The 27521-nt window shown below is 41.8% G+C and overlaps 1 long non-coding RNA gene across 2 annotated transcripts; it reads right to left on the bottom strand.

The window, feature by feature from the left end:
- Nucleotides 1-16667: 16667 nt before the first annotated feature.
- On the bottom strand, nt 16668-26654 carry LOC115471402. Of its 2 annotated transcripts, none has more exons than XR_003942321.1 (6): nt 26469-26654; nt 25944-26122; nt 18688-18752; nt 18010-18268; nt 17260-17339; nt 16668-16706 (listed from the first exon to the last, which is right to left on the bottom strand). It is a non-coding gene; the product is annotated as an uncharacterized LOC115471402 (long non-coding RNA). The 2 variants fall into 2 exon arrangements; XR_003942320.1 differs by lacking the exon at nt 26469-26654 and adding an exon at nt 26266-26347.
- Nucleotides 26655-27521: the final 867 nt, after the last annotated feature.

The following is a 27521-nucleotide window of genomic DNA, read 5'->3' as shown; positions in this document are numbered from 1 at the left end:
TTCTCTTGTCATGTTATAATATCTCATATTTTCTTTTTGTTCAGCTGTGGGGATATCCTCTAAAACACATTTTTGGAATGCAAAAATCAAGGGGTCCATGGGGCCAGATGGTATCCATTTGGATTTATTTTTGACAACAGTTTACATAAGCGTCACTTCTTCAGAAAAGAAGAGAGTTGTTTGTAATTTTCTTGTAAATTTGTAGATATCAATTCTCGTCTGAAAAGAGTCGTATCTGGCAGTGGGAACAAACGAGAGACCTTTCTTTAAAATGTTCAGTTGAGTGTCACTTGGATTAAAGTTAGATAAGTTGAAGATTGGCAAATCTAGTGCCATGGTTGCACTGTGTGCCAACCTCTTCCCCTGCCTCTGTCTCTGCCCCTGCTTTGAAAAGGAAAATTTATTCTCCATTGATCTCTGTCTCGAAAATTCACATTGTTGAGTCTGTCCTTGTTTTAGAGAACTATTTAATTTGTGTTTGACTATTTAGGAATAAAGCATGGTAGCAGTGTTAGTGCGTGCTTACCATGTTAGCGTGCTATTAAATCCAGCCCTTTATCATAGATAACCTCACAACAGTTCTAAAACTACAAACATTCCAATTAAAAAAATGACATAACTGGCATTCCTTGGACTTGTCATTGACAGTCTTTTACAGTGGTTAACAATTACCTACATTACTCTTCTCTCAGTTTAAAATTTACAACCAGAATGTCTGCAGTTCTCTTTTCCGTGGACCTTTAAGTCTATCTAAATATCAATTCAGAGCTTATAGAATATCACAGTATTGTCTCAATATCTAAAAAAGAGATATCTATATGTATATAACGACAATGGTGTAGAGTTCTTGTAGGGGAGAAAGCCTCAAATAATGATGGGATGTTCCTTTGTTGATCATTTCTTCAACCTAAGGGATTTCCACCCATTCATCATTGGCTCAAAAAACCCCTTAGAGCAAACATAAAGTCCATGAACCACTCTTTACTAATGCTTTTAGCTAGTGTTTTACGGTTCACTTAGATATCTCTTTTTTAGATATTGAGACCTTTGGTGGATAGACATAAATAGCTGGATCCAGTAAATGATGTTCAAAGTTAGGCACCGTTAAGATCCACACTAAGCACCAGTTCTATAAAGGTCACTTTACACTAAGCAACCTGTATATAATGGCACTTAGAGCAGATTCCTGCACCCAACTTTGGACGTGAGGACCTATGCATTGTCACAGGCAGGGCTTCACTGATCAGGATTTGCTTCCTTTGTCCGGGTTTTCCCAATAGCCATGGTCCACCAAAAACAGCTATTTTGAATAAGATTATTTTCCAAAAGGACAAAGTTCATTATTAGGAAAAACAGAAGCCTCCTTCTATGGATTTTAGGTACAACACAGTTTAAAGATACTTCCTTTCTGAGGTCTTATTAGCACTTCAAGCCGAAAAACACAGCCTTGATCTGAGTAGTCCTATTCTCTCTGCAGTACTCCCACTTGAGTCACTGGAAAAAGAACGTGAGGAGCTCCCCCTCTTTAGTCTTTGTACTTCAGGTGTGTGGGCCATAAAAGAGCCTTCTTACCCCCTTTTTCTCAACTTTGAGCTCAGTTTATAACAATCTTTTTCAGTTCCAAACTCTTCTCAAAACATCAGTGTCCAAACAAAGGGAAAATACAGCCCTGGCTTCTATCAGTAGCCCACCAGAGCTGGGTAGCCATCTCCCTTGCAGTGATTTATTTTATCACACTGGCCTGCCTGCTGCTGCCTTAGGCAAAAGAACTCAAAATGTTACCAGATCCTGGACAGAAATGTAGAGTAGTCAAAAGAAAATAATCAAAAACTTACCTCCATGTCTAAGTTTTCATCTGCTGCTTTGAGAAACTTCTTCCACACCTTGCTCACTGGCCTTGTCTTCAGCCATGTCCTGAGGCCCTTCCTCAGCTTTTGGGTTTTTAGTCTTTATCTCCTTGGGCTGGGGCTCTTCCCCCTAGCTCTGTGCTTTCCCCACCCTTCCTCTTCCTCCTCTCTAACTGCCTGTGTTTTCAAGGCTAACCTTTAGGCCACACTTACCTTAGATTAACAAGCTAGAGGCTTAGAGAATCTAGAAACCCCATCCCTCAGGTATGTTTCCTGTTTATTAGGGGGCTTATCCTTGACTTCCTCACAGCCTGCTGAAACCTGGTGTAAATCTTCATGCCCAAATGATGGCTGTTGGGTGCACAAATCCAAGTATTCTATAACTTTGTGCCAAATTTCTGGGAATGCCCCTTCCCTGGCCACACTCCATTTTGAGCTGCATGCTATGAAATGTAGGTGCATATGTTAAATAGGATGTCAGGTGCATGCAGAACTCCAAATTACTGCCAATTAAGTGCCAATAAATGCCAATAATTGAGGGTTAGTGCCTAATTGACTAATTAGTTTATGCATGCATCTGGGATCTGTACCCAAATTTGGGTGACCTATATAGAATCTGGGGGAAAATGTTATATCTATGCAGATGATATACAGTTAGTCATACCCTGATCTACCTAAAACTTTGAATAAAGCTAATTGCTGATCTAACAGAAACTCAAGATTGGGCAAAACAAACAACCAAACAAAAACAAGAAAACAAAACAACACAACAACAAACTCTGTCTTAACCCAAATAAAATACATTTCGTGGATCCCTAGCCCAAATGGACAGCTAGCTGACATCAAAATCCCTTTTGGAAACTATGAACTCCCCTTAACCTTTTAAAAGAGATAGAACAAAAGTTCTTTTTCAAAGTAAAAATAATTTCTATTGCCAGCTGGATATTTTGGGAATGACGCATCATGTTATGGATTTATAAACAAATTGTTTGTTCCTGATGTGTTCCCTGTTTTCATTTTGTCAATAAAAAAAATTTATAGACTTGAGCATAGCGCCCATTTTGGAAGGGCGCCGATTTTTTGGCATCATTGGGTCCTATTCAGTGGCCTAGCTAGGTGGGGCCACGGGGGCCTGGGCTCCCCCAAATTTCATTTGGGCCCCTGGTTTTGCTGGTGGGGGTCCCCAACCCCTGCCAGCCGAAGCCTTCTTCAGCACCAGTCTCCAGCGCGCCGCGTTCCCTGCCCTGTGCTCTTTCTTCCTCCTGACATCCTGCACATTCCTTTAAGTGAAACTGAGCATGCACAGGATATCAGGTTCCCACAGCGCCGCTGTTTAACATTTCCCTCTCTGGGACATATCTGTCTTCAAGGAAGGGTTGCTGGTAGCATATAAGAATCGCTGCCGCTGGCTGACCAGGATGCCTTCCCTCTGCTGCATCTCCCCCCCCCCCCACCTCGAAACTGTGCAATTTCCTGTTTACTGCCTAGGAGGAATGTGGCAGAGTGTTACATTCTGTTCCACTCCTCCAGAGGTGCAGCCTGCTTGCGCAGGGTATGGGCATTTGAGGATGCGGTGGCCATCTTGGATATGGTATCTCCAGGATAGGACAGCCATCTTGGAGATGGGCAGCTTCAGGAAGGAAGCCCATATTTGGGCGTAGGGCATCTCTTCTGATGGAGGCAGCCATCTTGGATCAGCTGCACATGTTTGAACCTAATTCCCACACTATTTAAAGCCCTGCCTCCAGTCCTTCCTTGCTTCGGTTTCTAGTGCTTAGAGGTCGTGGTCTACATCTGTGTTCTACAGCCGGCTAGCTTTGTTTCTGTGATTCCTGTGTACCAGACCCTGGATTGTTGCCTGACTACGTGCTGTGTTGCTGCCTGCCTAGACCTCGGACTGTTTCGCTGACTATTCGCTGCGCTGCTGATTCCTTGGCTCCTGGATGGTGTCTGCTCTCCCTGCCTGTCGGGTCAGTGGCCGTGCAACCCCGCCGGTTCTGGAAGTCCTGGTGGCCGCCTGCACCTGGGGGCTCAACTCTCAGGGAATGGCGGTCGCTTCCCAGGTGAAGCTAGGGGTTGTTTGGCTGCCTGACCGAGTGCGGTGTCACTCCATCTTTGCCGTGCTCAGTCGGGGCACAAGGGCTCACATTCCCAGACATAACACAGAGGGAAGGTTTCTGGGTAAGCCAGCAGTAGCAACAGTGATTCTTACATGCTGCCAGTGACCCTTCTTTGAAGATAGACATGTCGCAGAGAGAAAGATGCTGCCAGGAGTGGATGGGAAGTGCATAAGTATTGCTATACTGGGTCAGATAGGTATATGAAAAGTAAATAGAAGGAAAGGGGTTAGAAAGAGGGTGAAATTTGAGTGGACAGAGGGGCAGAAAAGAAAAAAAGTGAGGAAAGAGCTAACATGGAAAGATAATATTGTCAGAGGGAATGGAAAGAGAGAAAAAACAAGTGGGCAGCAGCTGCTTGAAGGAGAATTAGCAGAAGACAGACAGGAAAGCGGAAAAGAGAAACTGTAACCAACATGATGGAAAAATATAATGTCCAGACAACAAAGGTAGAAAAGGCATTTTATTTTGAAATTATTAACTGAAATTTGTTAGCTTGGGAAATGTGCCTAGCAAATGTCTTTTTATTGTGTTCAGTACAAAAGGAAATACATTTCTGTTTTTATTTCTCCACAATTACAGTACATGCCCAGGTTCCCAGTTCAATTTTTGTCTACATATTTTTATTTCTAATTTGTGATCCCTTGTTCTGTATTTGGTGAGGGTCTGTCAGTGTGATTGTAAATGCAGGTGGGGAAATTGGAGGGGAGGCGGGGAGGCAAGGGAATGGGGGGGGGGGGGGTCTTTATTTTCTATCCTGGGCCCTAGCATGTCTAACACTAGTCCTGACCCTTGCTGTAGCTGGTGGGGATCCCCAAGCCCCACCAGGTGAGTACCTCTTCTGAAGGCAGCCAAAACTCCTTTTTACTAAGCTTGGCAGATGGTGGCAGCATTCTTGAGCCACCAAAAACTAAGCATGTGTGGGCTGCTGGCATCGGTGGCTCAAGGACTTGCTGCTGCTGCTGCTGCCTGCCAAGCTTGGTAAAAGGGTCATCTTCAGAGGAAGTCTTCAGCTGACAGAGCTTGGGGATCCTCATGAACTAAAGTATTTATATTTTGAGTTGGGAGGTACTGGGGGAAGAGGTGGAGAGTAGGGGAGGAAGGGACGAGCGAGAGCAGAGAGAAAAGTTTGTGCCCAGCCACTTTGGGCTCAGATCCACCCAAAATTGGCTGTCTGGCTATGCCACTGCAACAAATGCTTTACATTTTTTAATTTTCTCCACAAAAGAAGTCCCAATAAACACTTACAATAACCCCTCCCCCAAATTACCCCCCTACCACAGTAAACCACAGATTCAGCAGTTCTTAATAGATCAGTAAGGCAGTGCACCATGAAAGAACTGGCATCAAATGGGATTGAGAGAAGGTATTGTTTCTGGGGTAACATTTGGCAGGTATTGGTGCAATCAGAAGAGAAACTGGCTTTAATAGTAGCTGAACCACAACAGAATGTGATAGAGGGTGGCTAACCGCCACTGGTGAGCTCTACCAGTGACCTGGTGTTGTTTGTTTATACAAGCACAAAAGAGAACCATCTATACCTGAAATCTGCTGGTGAGGTAGCAAAGAAGGGGTTAGAGCATCACTGCTGCAGCCCTCATATGTACAAAGCCCACTATCCAAAAATTGTTGCCACAAAGGAATACGTTTGCTCCTTCTGGTGAAGCAGCTGGTGAAATGCGGTCCCGCAGCTGAAGATCACACTACATTGTTATTTTTAAGCTCAGACATTTGCACATCTATTGACATCAGATCCACAGTTTCTTTTGTATGATATTTGGTGGTGGAGATATAACAAGGCTGAACAGGATTGGAAATGCTTCAAGTTCTTCCCTGCAGCGATATAGAAAGAGATTTAAAAAGCGAACTACGGCTGGCTGGCCTGGTGCTATGCAGAGGGGGAAGCTAAGTGACATTTATTTATGTTCAAGGGATACTAAGTTGTGGTTTGGCCTGTTTACAGAGCAAATTAAGCTGTTGTAAAAATATTAATTTATAATCTGTGAGATCCTGTGTGTGAGTGGCTGGTGATAAACGAATGTTTTAATATATTTATGTTAAATGATTTGTAATAAATGCAAAATATTTGATATGCGCATCTAGAGTTTAGTTAATGGGTATAGCTGGAATATTAGAAAAGAATTCAAGCATGTTGAGATTATTTCATCTTCTAAAATCAGTTTATATAGTAATGCAGTAGCCGTCTTCCTAATCCGTCCTGAGAACCTTGGAACACTTAAGACTTTGTAATGTAATAGAAATGTCTCAGAAAAACATTCATTAACAATTCCTTCCCATTGTCAATTGTTCCTGGTTCTGTTCTCCTCTACGCTTGAAGGGGAATGCTGTTGTAATCATGGCACTGATGATAAAACAAATAGTGTTGCAATATACCACAGATGAAGATGATTCTGTTTTCTCTCACAATGCTCATTATGAATTACTTTGTATCTATGTGTGTTGGCCTAACACCTTTCCGGAACTGCTTGCTAGAAGTTGCTGCCGGCTTAGCCATCGTCTTATTCTAAATCCTGAAAAAACTGTTGCTATTTGGATCAGTGGATCATCTCCAATCCCAACTACAATTGCATTCCTTTTTGGTAGGCAGATCACCCCTGTCAGTTCTTTCAAGTATCTTGGGGTTATTTTAAATTCTGAGCTGCCTTTCACCCCACAAATCTCTCAGGTCTTGAAGACAGGATTCCTTTTCCTTCGCCACTTGAGATCGATTCGTAATACGCTTGACGCACCCTCACTCTCTGTTCGCTTTTTTATGCCTTCATCAATTCCCGCTATGACTGTTGTAATTCAGCATATGCTAGTATTACAAAACCCAATCTAAAGCATCAACAAACCCTCCGGAATACTGCTGCCTGCATTATCTGTTACACTAAACGCTTTGATCATGTGTCGCCTTTACTGCAATATCTTCATTGGCTTCCTATCATATTTCAAATTAAGGGAAAGGGAAATGGGACTTAATATACCGCCTTTCTGTGATATTTTGCAACTACATTCAAAGTGGTTTACATATATATAGGTACTTATTTTGTACCTGGGGCAATGGAGGGTTAAGTGACACCCACAGTCACAAGGAGCTGCAGTGGGAATCGAACCCAGTTCCCCAGGATCAAAGTCTGCTACACTAACCGCTAGGCTACTCCTCAAATTAAAGTCAAAATTCTTACATTAACACATAAGGCCTTCTATTTCACCACTCCGTAGCTTCTCTAGTTATCCCTTATATGCCTGCTTGCACCCTCCAGTGTTTGATGATAGGCTTGTCTTACCACCTCCTTCAAAAGCACGTTGGAAATCCACATGCGCTCTTCTGCATTTTTCTTTGCTCCAACCCTCTGGTACTCGCTACCAAAGGAGTTACACCTTGAACAATCTTATATCCTGCCTTTCGCACATCTCTAAAGACTTACTTTTAAAAATTAGCTTTTGAAACCTGAGGGTCGGTCTGGCAAGGTTTTCTGTGATGGGAGATGGAATTCTGAGATTCTGAAACTTTAGTTTTGATTAATGGTTCATGGAACCTCTGTTTTTAGTTGTGCATATTTTTGAAGTTGTGTTGTCTCTTTTTTTCTACTGTTTGGGACTGTTTGCCTTGGAATGTTTGGTTGCTGTCTGTTTTGTTCTGAGTGAGTGATTGCTATCCTATTTTACTATGATGTTCTTTTCCTCTTTCTGTTTTTATTTATTTTGTAAACCATTTCGGTTTGTTTTAATGAGAAACAGTATATCAAGTGTAATAAATTATAAATGATCTTTCAGCCACCCAGTCTTCCGATATGTTATTACTCCCTTCCTTTTCTACATTACTTGTGCAAAACCCATAAAGGCGGTATATCAAATCCCATCCCCTTTTGTAAGCTCCAGCTACCCAATCTAGCTCTGAGACTTCAGTTTCTCCGTTCTTGAGTGAAGACCAGCTGCAAAGCCCACACCCAATGGCCCATGCTCCATCCTTGTAGTTCTGACCTGGAGTTCATCATTTTGCATCATGTAGAGGCACAAACAATTATATTAGTCTAGTTTTAGCGAGTACTGGGGCTGGTTTAACCATTAGGCAAACTAGGTGGTCACCTAGGACGACAGCTTCTGTGGGACAGCAATTAGTCCAGAGAATCAAAGAACCACCAGTGTGCACTTTTATCTGCAATGAAGGTGGGAAATTTTCAAATAGCCCCATTTATCCAGGTAAAAACTTTTGGAAACTGCCTGGATGTAGGCACATACGTACACAGTAGAATGTCGATTATCCGGACTATCCTCTGCAGAGGGTGGTCCAGATAATCATAAATCCGGATAATTGGACATATCAAATTTCCATTTCCAAGCAGCGATAGCAAGGCTGTTTCCTCTGCCACGTCCCCGCAAGATCAAGGCAGAATGGGCTTTCTGCTGTGTATGAGTCAGGAAAGGGCCGGAAAAGGAAAGGGCAGGGCTTTTCTCTGTGCAGAATGTGAGGATTGACTGGGAAGGCATTAGCAGATAATGGGTCCGGATAATTGGAAATCTGGATGATCGGTGTTCAGATAATCGGCATTCTACTTTATATACATACAAACCAAAGTCTAATATTTGGAATTGTGGGGCTAAATTCAGTACATTTGGGCACCAAAAACAATAAGTGCTAAGTGTTATTCTATAAGCAGTGCTCCAAGTTGGATGGCATTTATAGGATAGTGCTTCACACCAGGATCTGTGCCCAATTTTGGGATTGAGGATTTACATCAAATGAAATCTGGTGTAAATTCTTGCACCAAAATTAGGTGCAGATCTGCCATACTCTGTAACTCTGTGTGCAAATTCTAGGAATGCCCCAGACTTGCTGTTGCCCCTCCCATGGCCATGCCCCTTTCAGAACCATGTGCAACAATTTATGCATGCATCTTTATAGAATATAGACTAGGAAGATGTGCGTGTAAATTTAAATTGTTGCCAATTAATGCTAATAACTGTTAGTGCCCATTGGCGCTAATTGGCTTGTTATTCAGTCAAATAGTACACATGCGTTTGAGCGCTCTGTATAGAATTTGAGGGATGATGTCTAATGATGCACTTTTACAGGATTATTCTGGGAGGGGTGGTGTTGGGATGATCATGATTAATGAGTTCATTAGAATCTCAGTGCATGAAAGTTAATTGGGGGTTTGTGGGGAGGAGGGCAGAGGGAGAAGGCTGAAGATTTGCCTTGGGCATCTAATATTTGGCTACCAATCAAAGAACGCATCACTTTCAAAATCTGCATGACTGTTCACAAAATAATTTACGGCGAGGCACTGGGATACATGACAGCACACAACTATGGAGCGCACTGCCAAAAGCAGTAAAAACTACGCTCGACTATCTAGACTTCTGGAAAGCACTAAAGACAGACCTGTTCAGAAGAGCATACCCCACCATCTCAGCATAAAATACCTGGACACCTACATCATAATGAAACCAAAGACCTTAATGAACATTACCTGACACCTACGTCATAATGAAACCAAAGACCTTAATGAACATTACCTGACTCTTCCTCCCACTTTGTATTATTCACACCATGTATTTGTTCATACCGGAATCGGCTTTCGCCGTTAACAGTAATATTTAAGCCACATTGAGCCTGCAAATAGGTGGGAAAATGTGGGATACAAATGTAACAAATAAATAAATAAAATTTCCTTGCACAAGCCCTGGTCAGTACATCATATTTAATTGTGTTTGCTATTTTCCCTTTGGAGTAGGATTCTGTTAAAAGCTGGCCTACACCTGTTTCCAAATCCATTGCCCAGACAACATAGGTGCCCCGTATCCGGACAACATAGGTGCCCCGTATAAGAGGCTTGAGGAGGTTCAGCCTCCCCAGTCCCAAGCACTAACTTCCCCTCCCTGCCTGCATCTGTGACAGCAAGAAAAAATTGGAATGGGGATTTTCCCTTACCTGCCACTGTCTCCCTGACTCAGAGGCTGCAAAGAAAATTACATCATGTGCATGCCGGTGCTGACTCTACTTGTCTCCATTGTCCTCCTCCCTCCCTGAAACAGGAAGTTACATCATGGGGGAGAGAAGATGAGGAGGGAGACGAGCAGAGCTGACAGTGGCGTGCACAGGGATCTGGCCCTGCGCATGATTTCATGTTCTTTGCAGCCTCCAAGTTGGGGAGGCAGTGTCAGGGAAGAGAAGGAAAGATCACCGTTCCTATTTGTTCTTATGTCACGGACCTGGGCAAGCAGCAGACCAATAGAAGTATCAGTGCATGAAGGAGGGGGGGCGGGTGGAGGGAGAGAACAAGATGGGGCAATTGTGGGGTGAGGGGATGAGATGGGATGAGGATGAGTGTTGAGACATGGGAGAAAAGAAAAAGAGACAAGCGATGCTGGATGGAGAGGGGAAGAGAGGGAGAGAGAGATAGAGGGGCAATGTTGGGTGGGGGCAAAAGAGAGAAACAGAGGAGACCCTGGATGGCTGGGGGTGGTGGAAGACAGAGAGGGAAGAGATATTGCATGGCAGAGAGAGAGAGAGAATCCAGAAATCTGAGTGGACATAGAGACAGTAAAATAGAAGAAAGCTGAATGGAAAATACCAATGTTGGAGATGTAACCATACACTGCCATCTACAATTAGAAAAATTAAATGGCCAGACAACAAAGGTAGAAAAAAGAATTTTATTTTTAAATTTAGGATGAAATAATGTGGAAGCCATGTTAGTTCACATTAAAGTTGATAAATAAAAACAAAAAAATAAAGTGATACCAGGCCAAAACCTAAATTCCTCAGGTAACTAAACTATGCTGACCTGAGGAAGGAGGTCTTGGCCTCTGAAAGTTAACAAAAAAATGTATTAAATTAATCCAATAAAAAGGTATAACCATTATAATAGATTGCATCATTCAACAAATTCTTCTGTGGGGAGTGAAGACTGGATTCTCTATACTACAAGACTGAACATAATCTGAAAAGAAACCCTACATCTCAATTTATGTATCACAAACTCCATATTCTCCAAGTATGTAACTACCCTCTTACATCATGTCATACAAAAAGATGTGCAGGGAAAAGTGGGAAGTGGACCAAGAACTTCAGAGACTGAGACAGTTACATAAGAAACTGATGTTTTATTTGATAACTCAACACAGAACTGTGTTTTGGCCACAGGCCTGCCTCAGGAGTCTCAATGGTATATAAATGTGTATTTGTAAAAAACAAGAGAAGACGGTCTTGAAAAAGACCTTAGTGAAGTAATGGTGTCAAAAAATGCAATCGCACTGCACGTAGTTCATCAAATAAAACATTATCAGTTTCTTATGTAACTGTCCCAGTCTCTGAAGTTCTTGGTCCACTTCCCACTTTTCCCTGCATTCTGTTTGATTTCGTGGGACTTCGTTGTCCATCCACTTAGGTGGATTTTTCTTCCTTGCTTGTATACAAAAAGATATTCAAATTGTGATTATCACCTCAGGATCAGCACATGCTCCTTCCACTGCCAAACACTGATTAAATCAGATGAGTTCTTGTGTGTATGGTGACCTCTTTCAGGCTGCTTTTAACTCTTAACTCCTTTTTTCTCCTACATGTTTGTATACAGTGCTGCATATTTCCAGTACCACTATAGAAATGGTAAGTAGTAGTAGTATTAGTTCCTGAGCCCCTAAGTCTTGCCCCATCCTTGGCCACCTTTAAATCTAGACTGAAAGCCCACCTCTTTAACATTGCTTTTGCTCGTAAGCACTTACCTCCACCTACCCTCCTCTCCTCCTTCCTGTACACATTGATTTGATTTGCTTACTTTATTTTTTGTCTATTAGATTGTAAGCTCTTTGAGCAGGGACTGTCTTTCTTCTATGTTTGTGCAGCGCTGCGTACGCCTTGTAGCGCTATAGAAATGCTAAATAGTAGTAGGAGGAGGAGGAGCTACATAACTGAATTGCTTGGTTTGGGTCCTGAGGAACAGAGAGGGGTTACAAAGTCTCCAAGGCCCTAGCTTAGCAGGAACACTTGTAAACACAATTCTCTCCACTCTGTACCTCTTCCTTACCCTCTATGGTCACCACATCTGTGGTAGCTGATAGGGTATATATGACTCTGCTGAAACATCATCCCTGTTAGGTGTTTTTTTTTCTGTGGTGACGAATCAAATATCCAGTTTCCTTCAGTATATTTTTAACAGTCTTCTCACCATTCACTTAATCAAACCCACTGCACGCAGTGATGTTGATTATAATTAGTAATTCACTGGGTGAGATTTCTTAAAACTGAATTCATGTGTTGCACAGTTCTTGACAAACTCAGAACTATTAAAGCTGCTTAATCTCTTTAGGCCTGTTAGATAGATGATTAATCTGTCTTTATGACCTCCTGGTTAATGGGGAATCCTCTTTTGAATTCCTCTTCTCTTTACTCTGTGCCTCCCACTCCTCTTGGAATCTGGAAGAGGTAAAGTCCTTTCCATTAAAAATTTAAGAAGCCTAAGAGGAAAGCAGTTGACCTTAGTCATTCAAGGTTCTAATGTCTTAACAATAGCTCAGCTCGTGTCACCACTTGCTTCCTGTACCTCTGCAATCTTTGTAGATGCATCTTATCCACATGCACTAGATAAAACAGTATGTTAGTCCAGTTTAAAGGTAAGAGAAATCAAACAAAATTTTAAAAATAAAATGATGCCTTTTTTATTGGACTAAATTGACTAGCTTTCGAAGGCCAGAACCTTCTTCCTTCACATCAGGAATGAGCAAAAGATGATAATATTAGAATATGTAAGTGAAGCATTCTAATGACGGGGGGGGGGGGGGGGGGGGGGGGGGGGGGGGGGGGGGGGATGACAGTTTATGAAACAGGGAGAGATGGATGGGTGATCAGAAGGTAACATAATATGTATTAATTTTATGATTTATTATGCAATAGGAAACCCAGACCTCTGTTAAGGCCTGTTTTGTTGGTGTCAAAATGTTTCATCATCTTAACTTCAAGATTTCATGTTTCTCAATAGTTTTAAAATTTCCTCTTAGTATTCTGATCATAAGGTCATCGATACAGTACTCTGTTCCTGCAAAGTGCTGTCCCACAGAGGTGTCACCTCAGTAGTCGCAGGGATAATGACTCCAAATGGGTTAATTTTGCACATACCATGACAGTAATGAACCTCTTTTTGAGGACATGTTTGGGCGTCTGGACGGGTTTTGACAGTCCGTCCGTTTGTCTGGATTTTTGGACAAACGGGCAGGTGGGCGGCGGGCCTATCCTAGCCTCCCCTTCCCTTACTTACTATCTACTGCCCTGGTGGTCTAGTGACCTCTTCAGGGCAGGCCTGCCCGGAGTGGTACCCTTGCCCTGTATCCTGTTGCTGTGATGGTCTCGGGATTCAAAATGGCCGCCGAGAGTTGAAGCAGCCTCGCGAGACTTCAACTCTCGGTGGCCATTTTGAATCCCAAGACCGTCACAGCAACGGGGTGCAGGGCAAGGACAGAGCTCTGGGCAGGAAAGAGGGGGCTCTTTCCTGCCTCAAAGAGGTCACTAGACCACCAGGGCAGTAGATAGTAAGTAAGGGGAGGGGAGGTGATGGGGGCAGGGAAGGGGAATATGTGACCCGGGGGGAGGGGAATATGTGACAGGGGCGGGGCAAGGATGTGAAAGGGGCGGGGCGGGGCTGGACATGTATCCTCTTTTTGAGAGGACAAAATATGGTAACCCTAAGCTAGGGTATGTAAAGTACAATCTCTGTCTCTCAAATTTACTGCTAACACTAACTGTAATGCCAAAGAGAACTTTCTTCTGGACTTCATAAGATGTAATATGTATAGAGAACCTATTCAGGTGTGCTTGGAAATTCGTTTTAATCAAGCCTGTGTTACCCAAAATGATGGGAAATATTTCTGTACCTTTTTGCCACATTTTCTTGGTCTTGGACTGCATTTTGTGGTACTTGAGGATCTCCTCTTGCCACATGATTCATAGAATAATCACTTGGGACTGACACCTTTATGATCAATGCTGGTCTGGTGCTTTTCTCCTTTACCACTACATCTGCCTTTCTTGCATCCAGCTTTTATCAGTCCCAAATTATCATAACCTCTTCATTCTCTACAGTTCTCATGGTGTCATGATCCCAATGCTTTTCCATTACAGTGCTATTGTAATGTTTACAAAATTTCAAATAAATGAGATGCACCACCTTGCTATGCTTTTCTGTATGATAGCATTTTTGCCTTCAGCACTTCACAGCCAGCTACGAGATGAGTAACCATTTCCACCTTTTTTTTTTTTTTTTACAGAACCTACAGATGTCTGTTGTACCAGTTTTTTCTCTGCACACTGTGAACTATCTTGTCCTGGGTTGCAACAATCTCTCATCCTTAGATTTCAGTTTTCCTCTGTTTTCTTCTCTTTAACCATCCATGTGTCTGTTTTGTGGTGTTGATGTGGTGGTGCCTGTCTGAGTTGATTCTTCTCTTTAGCTTATGGCCTGTCTCCCCAGTATAACCCCCTTCCTCACATTTCTGCATGCAATGATATATATATTACATTTGAGGAAGAGCATGAGTAGGATCTCTTTATGCTGAATGCTCTTCCCAAGTAGGTAACTGTGGGTTTCTGTGATTATATACTCTTTTAGAGCTCCTGTTGTGGACTTGCTTTTTGCTAATTTTTGTTTTAGATTAGGTGATTGTTGAAAGGCCAGCATACTGGAACTACTCATACTCCACAGGTCCACTCTGACTCATCTGCTCCTGGATCCAACTCGGGACATTCAGTCTCCTAGAACATGCCTCAACAAGGTTCCTCTCAGGAGAACACCTCTTCCATGTGTTGTCTTCTCCTGGGCATTCCTCTCTTGTTTTAGAAATAAGGCTAAGACAGCACTCAACATCTTTCCCCTTTCCAATGATGCAGGCCTTATCCAGTGCCTCGCCTCTACTGATACTGGAATCTCTCTTCTTCCTTTGAGGTACACTTCTTTTAAGGCCAGGGTAGTGCTTCAGGGCCCAACTCTCACAAGGCTTGAGATGGCAGGTTGTTGCTCTCTACTTGCTTCTGAGTGACAGAAAAAAGACAAAAGACCTTTTTCCCATCAAACCTTTACCTTATATGATTGCTGGCTCTTCTGCATTCTTCCTCTGTCTTTTCCTTTCAGGGAACCAAGTTAGAAAATTCCTGGGTATATATTCCTAGGTATATATTGTGTTGTGCTGCAGTCAGGGCTTGTACTTACCCCTGAAAGGTCAGCACAGCAAAAATGATCACTTCTAGCTAGGTCAGCTAGTCATAGTGCATTAAGTGAAAAAATATTTTTTTCTGATTTGTTTTAAATGTGCTATTTAGTAACTTCATGGTGTGTCCTGTAAGTATTAAAAGAGTGAACAACTAATTTCTCCAAGAATGGGACAACAGATGCAGAACAATACTAGACAATATAGCACCACTTCAATCCAGAACCTCACATAGAAAAAAACTCAATACTATGGTTTAATGAAGAATTGAAAGAACTAAAAACACAGGTCAGAAGATTAGAAAGAGCATGAAGCAAGAAAAAAGACGAACACACACTCAAAGACTGGAAACAGTTACAAAGAAAATACAAATACACTATCAGACAAACTAAAAGAACGTACTACAAAACCATAATAGGTCCAAACTACAAGGATACACATAAACTCTTCTCACTCGTAAACAAACTCCTAAATACTACATTGGTTACCTGTAATAACATAGACACCCCATCTGCAACCAATCTTGCGAACTAGTGGCTAGGGTGGTGGACTTTGGTCCTGGGGAACTGAGGAACTGAGTTCGATTCCCACTTCAGGCACAGGCAGCTCCTTGTGACTCTGGGCAAGTCACTTAACCCTCCATTGCCCCATGTAAGCCGCATTGAGCCTGCCATGAGTGGGAAAGTGCGGGGTACAAATGTAATAAAAAAAATAATACCTACCAACATCACTGAGTACACAAACATCCTCGAATGTCTAGCTCTGAAATCCAGGGAATGCCCAGCAGATCGATCATGGACCAACTTTGACATGTTATCATCAGATGAAATTTCACAATGGCTTGGAAAATACGCCAAGTCACAATGCAAACTAAACATTTGCCCTACTAACCTAATAAGATCCGCCCCAAACAATTCAAAAAAGACCTCACAAATCATGTAAAACCACAGGCTTAAAAATGGTCTCTTTCCCACGGATAAAGGAAACATCCTACTTACTCCGCTGCCAAAAGATGCTAAGAAAAGCACAATGGACCTAACCAATTATCGCCCAGTAGCATCTATTCCGCTCATAGCCAAACTCATGGAAGGCATAGTGATGAAACAACTCACTGGATACCTAAATAAACACTCCATTCTACATGAGTCTCAATCAGGATTTCGGTCAAATCATAGCACCGAAACTGTACTAGTGTCCGCAATGAACTAGTTCAAACAAGCAATTGCAACTGGTAATAACATACTCCTCCTACAATTCGACATGTCCAGCGCCTTCGACATGGTTAATCATGGAATACTATTACACATACTAGAATACTTCGGAGTAGGAGGTACAGTTCTCAAATGGCTCAAAGGATTCTTGTAACAAAGAGAGGGAGCTAAGTACAAAAAAAGTCCAAGCAGAAAAACAGCACAAAGGGCCTTTAAAAACACAGGGAACACAATTCTTTCATATAAAAAAATCCTTTAATAATGGAATTTGATTGGAGGAAGACCCGACACGGGCCGTGTTTCGGTGCTACCGCACCTGCATCAGGGGTCTGCATTAAACACATTACAATAAACAATCAGAAAAATATTATGCAATCTTATACATACATAAAAATACATAAAAATACACTTCCATAAGAAACCAAAAAAGAAGAATGAAATATATACATATATATAAAAACGTCATTATACATAAATATTAGAAAATCTATACATACATACAAATATATTTATGTAAATGCATGCATGGGATAATAGAATACTATGCATATCAGATTAATACCAACTCATTTACAGGGCTGGCTATAGCCGGGGAGAGAGCCTGTTGTTAAAAATTTACCAGCACACCACTTCCCATAACCGATTAAGTAACAAAGCATAACTAATAGCATCCTGTCAGATCTACTGATATGAGCGCTACAGTAATAGTCTGAGCCAAATTTTGCTGAATTTATTTATTCATTCATTCCTAATTTGATATACTGCTTAAACTAATGGATAGATCAAGGTGGTTTACAAGTGAAATAAAAAATGAACTACAGTATTCAATAGGAAAGTAAAACATTCATACAAGACCAATGAGCACAGTCTCTGTACTGTTACCTTTCCTAAAGCTGGTCTGAAAAGGATTCAAAATACTATTCTGATCAAGAAATCCGCCAACTGCTCCAAGATAATAGATTCTGCAAGTTTTGAAATGAAAAGTAAATTTGAGATCGTGGGCCCCATGGATTTCATATTAGTATTTTTCAATTTTGGGCGGATATAAAGCATGCAAAACTGTCATGCTAATAAGGTTATCTGACTCTGGGGCTAATGCAGAAAATCACGCATTAGAGTTCCTAACTGCACTGCTTCTAACATGTTATCTGCAAAACATTACTACCAAGACGCAGTAATCAATAAGCATGCAAATTACTGCCACTTAAACTTGTGGCAGTAATCCACAGCTCATTGCAAAATGCTCCCCTTCCTTTCAGTGCATGAATAGTGATTGGTTCACGTACAGACAGGAAGGGGGACATTTAAAAAAAAAAGTCACTAGGTCTGCATCCATAGGAGCCCACTTTTCAAAATTATTGGGGGGTGCTAAGCCCAATGGAAATAACCCCTCCCTGGAACCATACAAGGAATTTTTCTCAATATTGGGGGTGCTCAAGCACCCACAGCACCCACAGAGCTGGCTCCTATGTCTGCATCAGCCCCTTTGCCCCAGTAGTCTAGCAGCTCCCCTCCATCTCTCATGAACTGAAGTGATCTGATCCCCCTCCCACCTGACATTAAACCAAAATGCCCTGGTTGTCTAGTAGCTGCACTCCCCCTGAACTGAACCAATCGAATCCTCTTACCTACCTCTGACAAAGCCAAAAAGTCCTGGTAGTCTGGTGGCTCCCCTACCTCCTGCCAACCCTACCCCCCTGTTCTGCCATAAACAAAATTCCTGATGTCCAGTAGGTGTTTGAAACTGGCTTGGGTTTTGTATGCAACCACAAGAAGAGCGGAATAAACCAAAAGGACCAGACTGGAGACCGCAAATAGTAAGAGCACCAAAATAGTTTTATTAGGATACTACACGGTCCGTGTTTCAGCCAAAAAGGCCTTCCTCGGGGGTCTAAAACAAAACAAGATAAAATTATATAATATAAAAACACATCAAAAAAAATTTTCTACAAAAATCTGTACAAAACATATAATAGTGATATTGAAACACAATTAAAACCATAAAAATCTAAAAACATGTGATATCACAAATCATTACAAAAAATAGAGGTGCGACGATTTGAAATAATCCAAAATAACAATAAAAGCCAAAGCTGCATAATATAGGCGTGAAAATGTTATGATGCTGTTTCAAACATCCAAAGCCACATACATGAATACTTATATTAAAACTATATATATAGTGTGAATTTATATGTAATAAAAAGGCACTGAACGGAATAAATCTATTTTAAAAAATTGCATTCGTTTTGCTTTAACATCACTACTGTAGTAAACAAGCACAAATAAGGTTATTCAAATATGACATACCTTCAAATTGACGTATACAGATGTTTCTCCAAAATTACACGGGGTAGAAAGAATGAGCACAAAAACTAAAGGCATAAAAATAAATATTAGAAAATAATAATAATAATAATAATAATAATAATAAAATATACATATGTTCCTCCAAAGTTGCATGGGGTAAAAAGAGAAAACTGAACACAAAAACTAAACAAATAAAAATGAAAAATGAAAAATGAAACAAAAAATAATAATACAAAATGAATGATAGCGAAAACTAATAGTAAAATTATGAGTAATAGGAATAAAAGTGAGATAACAGTAACAAATGTCTAAATGACATTTGCTAACAGATAAAGACAGCATCATATCTGAAGCTATAACCAAAAAAAATGTTTTGAAGCTATAACCCAAAAAATTTTTTTAAACCAACTGTTAACTAAAAATAAAAAATAGAATAAAAATAAAAGGATTTTGTATGCACAGAGGGCCCTTGAGGCTTTTTCTTGTATAGACTTTCATGGCTATTTTAAAAGTCATGACAGGGATTGTGCTATGAGGGTGGTTTTGATGCATGGAAATGTCACGTTGCCTGATTCCTTCCATGCCTATTTTCTCCACCAAATACATCTGTCTAGAAACACCATTTGTAATATGTCTCCAGAACTAAGAACTAGATTCACCACCAGTAGGATGGAAAGAAAACTTGAGACACCCCCACCCTACCTATCCATACCAAGGACCTTGGGGTGGAAGGAATGCACCATCAATGATTTTGGCCAGGGCACTATTTGCCCTAGGTTTAAACCTGTAATTTACATTGATGCCTTCAGGGAAATTAAATATTTACATTACTGAAGGAAAGCTCACTCTTTGTTCTGGCTGACTGGAGCCAACAGATAAAATTTAAGTTTAAATAAAAACAGGAGGAAAAGGAAGAGCCTCAAAAGAAAACCAATGTGGCTGGATAGAAAAGAGCTCTCAGAATACCTATGGTCAGGGAATGCAGAAAACTTGGCACCTACCCTCTCCTGCTTCCAAGCCTCTGTCAGGTCCCAGCAGGAATCAACTGCCCAGCACCAGGACTGTGGGTGTCATGATGGACCGGGCAAGTAGTTGGTCCCCCTTTGTCTAAAGTGACTGCAAGCTGATATTTATAGGCAATTATGTGTGAAGCAGCAGCCAGAGAATGCATAATTATTCTATCCATTTAATTTGAACAATTATGGGCCTGGTCATGTCAGGGCACCAGCATTGCATATGCAGCCGGATAAAACCTAGCTGGTTAAGTGAGATAGAAACATAGAAACATGACGGCAGATAAAGGCCATATGACCCATCCAGTCTGCCCATCCTCTGTAACCCCTAATTCTTCCTGTTCCTAAGCGATCCCACATGCTTATCCCATGCCTTTTTAAATTCTGGAACAGTCCTCGACTCCACAACCTCCACCGGGAGGCCATTCCACGCCTCCACCACTCTTTCTGTGAAATAGTACTTCCTTAGATTACTCCTAAGCCTATTCCCTCTTAACTTTGTCATAGGCCCCCTTATTCCAGAGCTCTCCTTCATTTGAAAAAGGCTCTCTTCCTGTACATAAATGCCCTTGAGATATTTAAACGTTTCTATCATGTCTCCTCTCGCCTTCCTCTCTTCCAGTGTATACATCACCTCCTTTTTCCTGCTGGTCATGCCTCTCTTTATGCACCCAAGCATCCTTCTGACTTTGGCCATCGCTTTTTCTAACTGTTTGAAAGGTCGTCAGACACAATCACCCCCAAGTCCCGCTCTTCCTTCGCACACTGAAGCACTACACCCCCTATACTGTACCGTTCCCTTGGATTTTTGCGACCCAAGTGCATGACCCTGCATTTTTTGGGCTTAAACCTTAGTTGCCAAATATCGGTCCATTCCTCTCTACCTGTGCTTAACTGGCTACGATGAAGAACATAAAGATAGGACTGTGTTTTATGCTGTCCTATTTATGCGGTTATCCTAGCTGGTTAAGGGCTGAATGTTGGCACTTAACTGGCTTGATTCCACCCGGCATTTTCAGTGGCACTATCTGGTTAAGTGTCACTCTAAACGCTCGGCTAGCCCCAGACAAGCAATTTCAATTTAAATTGCTTTAACTATCAATGCCTATATGGACCAATTAAATCATTGAATGACCCAATAATAAAGAGGATGGGTTAGATGTGGGGGCAGGCGAAAAGGTTATCTGGATGGTAGTGATATTCTGTCACTATAAAGGCAATTCCATAACTGCATGCATTTACGTGCCACTGGTGGGCATGAATGTTCAGAATAGCTGCACTTTCGTGGGTAGGTGTACACTAATGCACATACATGGCAGCAAAACAGCTAAGCGCAGTTCTGTAAGGGTGTGTGTAAGTGGCATGAGGGGAAATTCTATATATGGTGCCTTAAAAATCGGCACCGTAAAACCACAGGATTAGCGTGATTCTATAAACTACGCCCACCTAAAACCAGGCCTAAATACCTGCCCCTAACTTAGGCGTGGATCGGGTGTATTCTGTAATAGTGTGCATAGTTTTTTGAAATGGCCATAACATGCCCATTCCATGCACATGGCCACACCCTCTTTTCAATTGTGCGCATTGGAATTTACGCGCACCATATTATAGAATATGCCTAGAAAGTTGTGCATGTAAATTCTAATTAAAGCCAATTAGTGCCGCTAATTGGTTGTTAGGTACCGATTATCGGCGCTGATTAGCTTGTCAATCAGTTAAGTTGTGTGCGCAATTTGGCCATGTAGCCAAATTAATTCTCACACCTTAAGGCGCCATATATAGAATTGGGAGGATAGTGCATAAATATAATGTGGATATTCACATGGGTAAACCATGGTCAGCACCATGGCACTGTTGCCTTTCATGCTCGCTGCTTTCAGAATGTTGTATGATAAGCATGCCCTTGCTGCATTCAGGTGTCCATAGATACATCAGTTTAGTGGGAGAAGAACTTTTGTGAACCAAAGAGAAGCGGGACTTGGGTGTGATCGTATGTGATGATCTTAAGGTGACCAAAGAGGCAATGGCGAAAGCTAGAAGGATGATTGGGTGCATAGGGAGAGGAATGGCCAGTAGGAAAAAGGAAGTGATGATGCCCCTGTATAAGACTCTGGTGACACCTCATTTAGAATATTGGGGCTGATATTCAGAACACGGGAGTTAGACTGGCTAACTTCTGCGGTCAGTGCTGAGCCCGGATATTCAAGGCCGGGCTATTTTCCAGTGATTGGCATTGAATATCCGGTTTATTTTTGGCCGGTTTAAAGATAACCAGCTAAGTCGATATTCAGACTTATCCAATTATCTTTAAACTGATCAAGGGTAGCCAGTTATCTCCCACTGAATATTGGCAAATAGCCAGTTAAGCACTATTTAATCAACAGCCTTCTGGCTGGTTAAATAACGCTGAATATCGGGGGGGGGGGGGGGGGGGAGATTATATATAATTCTGGAGATCGCACCTTCAAAAAGATATAAACAGGATAGAGTTGGTCCACAGGGAGGCTACTAAAATGGTTGGGGTCTTCGTCATAAAGTGTATAGGGATAGACAAAGATCTCAATATGTATACTTTGGAAGAAAGGTAGGAGAGGGGGGATACGATAGAGACATTTAAATACCTACACAGCATAAACGCACAGGAGGCGAGTCTCTCTCATTTGAAAGGAAGTTTTGGAATGAGGGGGCATAGGATGAAGGTGAAAGAGGATAGATTCAGAAGTAACCTAAGGAAATAATTTTTTTTGGAAAGGGTGGTGAATTTGTGGAACAGCCTCCCAGTGGAAATGGAAACAGTATCTGAATTCAAGAGAGCCTGAGACAAGTACATAGGATCTTTAAGGGAGTAATAGGGAGAGTAGATGGCATGGATGGGCAGACTGGATAGGCCATATGGTCTTTATCTGTCTACATTTTTCTCTGTTTCTAGGTCTATGGCTGGGGTAACAGCAGGCACCTACTCCCCGATATTCAGCCACCAGTGGTGAGCATTGTGCTTCCCGCCACCAGCATTATTCCCAGATAGCCAATGCCGGGCCTTGTCCAGGCTGCAGCATTAAATATCTGGGGGGTTTTGGAGCCAACTAACACATAGCCAGGTAAGTTAATATTCAGCCCCTCACCGCATAAGCCAAACTGCTTAAGGATAGAACTGCTATTTATGTGGCTTGATTTAAACTGTGAAGGGCTGAATATCGGCACTTTACCCAACTCTGCCCACGTTAGCTGCTTTTGAATTCTATCTTCCTTAACCAGTCATTTTCAGCAAAAATAACTAATTAAGTGCCATGGAAAATGACCAGATAGCCAAAAACAAGTGATTTAACCAGGGCCGGTGGAACACGGTAAGCAGGGTATGCACGCTAGAGGAACACCAACATTCAAGGGGCGCCAGAAACTGCCATGCTTACCTGTTGCGCTGTGCTTCACTGGCCACTGCCACCACACACTACAGCTCTCCCAAGACCTACCTTGAAAACCAGGGCCCGCCCTGGTGGTGTAGTGGCCTCTGTGGCTACGGGGGCAGGAAAGAATCCTAGTCTTTCCTGCCCGCTGCTGCTACTTCATCTTTCCTTTGCTCTGCTGCACTGCAGGCAGCGCCACTATGCTTTAAAAATGGCTGCCAAGTCTTCCGGTGGCAGTCTCGGCGGCCATTCTGAAAACACGGAGGTGCCGCCCACAGCACAGAAGAGCAATGCAGAGACAGAGTAGTGGCAGCAGGCAGGAAAGAGTGGGATTCTTTCCTGCCCCCGCAGCCGCAGAGGCCACTACATCACCAGGGTGGGCAAGCCCTTCAAGGTAGGACTATAGTTTGTGGGAGAGAGGGATTGTTGTATGAAGGAGGGGGACGGCGACAACGGTGGCAACTATGGTGGGGGGGGGGGGGCAGGTTTTGGCACAGTATGAGACACTCATCACAAGGACAAAATATAAGAAAATCAATGGACTTCATTAGGGGCTTATAGCCCGTTTAGTTATAGTTAAACAAATGAGAGATCTGCATGAAAGAAAATATTTGCTTTTATTATTTTGAATTATGAAAACCATTTGTCCCTGAAACATGCTCAAAACAGAATAATCCATTTGTACAAATGACATGAGGTGAAGATGTGATTCCATGTGCCTCAATGAAAGGAGAGTTTAATTTTACTTCCAATCTTTATAAACACCAGACTTCCCAACGCAGGTTACAGCAGCAGTTAAGATGAACCCATTAGTAAACAGGATATCCTCACTGAAATTAATTTCAGTGAGGATATCCTGTTTACTAATGGATTCATCTTAACTGCCCCCCCCCCACCATAGTTGCCACCGTTGTCGCCATCCCCCTCCTGCATACAACAATCCCTCTCTCCCACACACTATAGTCCTATCTTGAAGGGCTTGCCCACCCTGGTGATGTAGTGGCCTCTGCGGCTGCGAGGGCAGGAAAGAATCCCACTCTTTCCTGCCCGCTGCCGCTACGCTGTCTCTGCATTGCTTTTCTGTGCCGTGGGCGGCACCTCCGTGTTTTCAGAATGGCCACCGAGACTGCCACCGGAAGACTCGGCAGCCATTTTTAAAAGCTTTCAAATAAATTTAAAAAGTTGTTGAGTAAAAAAAAACAACTTTTGTTCTTCACCTTTTAAGGTACTGGGCTGAAAAAGGGTGCGGGGTGGGAGAAGAGAGAAAGGAGTTGCTGGACGGGGGGGTGGGGGGGGGGGGGGGGGGGGGGGGGGGGGGCACTAACTGATAGTTTGCAGGGGGCGCCACAGACCCTAGCACCAACCCTGGATTTAACTGGTCGGCAGCCATTTCTGAGTGGTTAAATTGTTTGAATATCGACCGGCCGCTAGAGTTTAGGTACTGCACTAGCATTCTATAACTGAATCTGGGTGCTCAGATGATGTTATGCATGCAGATCAGTCCAATTAAAAGGACAAAAAAATCTTTTTCATGCAGGGATGAGTATAATACACACAACTAAGTTCCAAGCAGTTATTTATTTAAGTACATTATATTAGCAGAGTGAATATCCTCTCTACATCTCTATCACCCAGTTTTACCACACTCTCCACAATTTGTTATTAAACTATTTAAATAAAGGATTATCAGACTCACAGCATCAACGTTGTTGGCCAACTTTTCAAAAGCAGCGATATGCAAATCTTCATCGATCTGCTTTTTTTTTTCATTTTTCATTTCCTTTTGTAACTTTTGTAACATTATGACTTTAAGAGTAGTCAAAACAACATTCAAAATTTGATTAATCGCACTAGCTACTTAACTGGCAGCTGATTTCTAAGCCGAGAGAACCTCTCTTAGCTTAGAAATCTGCTGTCAGTTAAGTAGCTAATGCAATGAATCAAATATTGAATATTGTTTTGACTACTCTTAAAGTCATAATGTTACAAAAGTTACAAAAGGAAATGAAAAATGAAAAAAAACGGATCGATGAAGATTTGCACATCGCTGCTTTTGAAAAGTTAACAAGCAATGTTGATGCTCCTTTGTTTTAACAACAAACTGTGGAAAGTGTGGTAAAACTGGTTGATAGAGATGTACAGAGGATATTCACTCTGCTAATATAATGTACTTAAATAAATAACTGCTTGGGACTTAGTTGTGTGTAGCATGCAGATCAGGTCATCTAAAAAGAGGTCCCCACTTATATAATGAGCCCCTCTCCGGATAAGCGATATGTTTAGCTGAGACCTGCCAAATAGCAGACCTAAACTAAACGGATAGTGCCGGCACAGCGATTGCACAAATATCAGCACACAATATACAGATTAATTTAAGCACTTAAATTAGGACGGTCACCATACTGGCTGAATATCAACTCCCCCCCCCCCCCCCCCCCCCCCCCCCCCCCCCCCCCCGCTCATCCAGCTGCTTTGGAGTTTCGTACGAAAGCACTGTTGTTGTTTCTTTCTGCGCGGGGAAATAGAGTCGGATCTGACAGGAGTGCTTGCCAGCTGCAAGGTCATTACTGTAAATTACTTGTTAATACAGGATCAACTACAATAAGAAATCCACACTGATGACAAAACCTGTAGCTCCTTTCTAAACAGCATCCAAAGACCCTCTAGCAACTATAATAATACATGTTTTTATAGACCATCGGTTACAATTAGCTCTTAATGGTTAACAAACTGAAAAAAAGCCAGAACTTCTTTCCAAAAAATGCAAATTACATTAAAACATCACTAAAATTGATACATTATCAAAAATACGTAGGGGTAAACCATGCTAAATACTTACCCCCTGGTTTTAGATGTGGGCTAGACGGCTGCCTGGTCACTGCCCGGGATGGTGGGAAGAAAGGCACACAAAGAATTTATTTGGGGCCGGGGCTGGGCTCAGGAATAGCCTGTCAGGCCAGGCAAGCACAACATTAGACTTCTAGCTGTACAAATGAAGGAGTACACACTGGTTGTCACCTAGAATAAGAAAAACAAACCCTTTACCTTTTTTTTTTCCAATTGATGAAACAAACAAAAAATAATTAGCAGAACAGTCCATATACAAGTGGCCAAGTTATATACATCAGTCATCTGCTTCTCCTCTCCAGTACTGAAAATACCTTTTTAGAGATGTTAATTATTGTTCATTCAATGTCAATTTCCAACAGTCAGGCACGAAAGCTCTGAAAATGTGAGTGGGTGTTGCTGGACTAGATAGCAACATGAAATCCCCCTCTGCTTATGATGTAACTAGTCCCTCAGCTGGTGCAAAGTTGTAGCCTGGGTGGTATACCCGGTTCCAAATAATCTCCTTCTCATTTACCTGGACTCTTCTGAGGCACAATGGTTCCCCAGACCACCACACAGTGTCAGTCAGCAACCTTTTTAGTTCTGGTTCTGGTCCCAGACTCTTGAATCCTTGTAAAAAATGACAAGTGCCTGTGATGCCTTCCCATGGGGGTATAGGCAGATTGATTCAGGAAAATATAGGTGCTCTACCTATGAGATGAATGGTCAGAGGTGGGAGATGACCAAAGAAGACAAGTTTGGCAGGCAAAACAGGAGCTTAAATTACGTTGGGGGAGCTCACTGCTGCCACCAAGATCATCCCTCAAAAATCAAACCCCTCCTTCACTTCCATCCCCTTCCACTGACTTTCCCAAATCTCTGTAAGGCTCTAGTGCCATAAGATCCACGTTTCCAAGCAGGTGCAGGAAACAAAAGGGCAACCTAGGAGTTCTAGGGTTGCCTAGAAAAAATACTGAATCCTCATGTTGCCAGAATCTGCAAAACACCTGCTCTCATTGGCTGGACACCTAAAACAGAAAAAGGCTGCATAGGAATAAGCACACAGGCAGAAAAAATAAATAACTCTCTAACTAAACCTGCAATAACAAGAACACTGTCCATATTCACATTCTAGACAAAAAAACAAACAAAAAAAGGCAAATATCTGCCAATTAAATAGCAAACCAAAAAGAAAGCAGATCAAAAAGACAAACGAAATGAAAATAGAACAAGAGGGTAGCAGGAGAAGTGGTTTATTGGAAAGGTTACCTGACATGGCCACGTTTTGCCCTCAGGCTGCTTCAGGGATGCAAAAAACTACAAAATAAAAATTACATAATGAATAAAACATAAACATCACATAATGTATTCTAAAATGATGAAAAATCAAATCATATCTAAAAACATAATACAATAAAATATAATAACAAATCAATTCACATTAATAAAGATAAATCATTTCAGGTTAAAAACAAATAAAATATGCATACAATAAAATAATAACTTTATTAAAAGACATAAATTGAAAATAAATTATAAAAAAGATATCAACAAAAGTGCATCAGAAAATTGGAGGAGATAAACCAAA

The sequence above is a fragment of the Microcaecilia unicolor genome, chromosome 5 (assembly GCF_901765095.1).
Source record: "Microcaecilia unicolor chromosome 5, aMicUni1.1, whole genome shotgun sequence".
Taxonomy (NCBI): Eukaryota; Metazoa; Chordata; class Amphibia; order Gymnophiona; family Siphonopidae; genus Microcaecilia; species Microcaecilia unicolor.
Note: the sequence above shows the minus strand (reverse complement) of the source record. Positions and strands in the feature narration are given on the sequence as shown.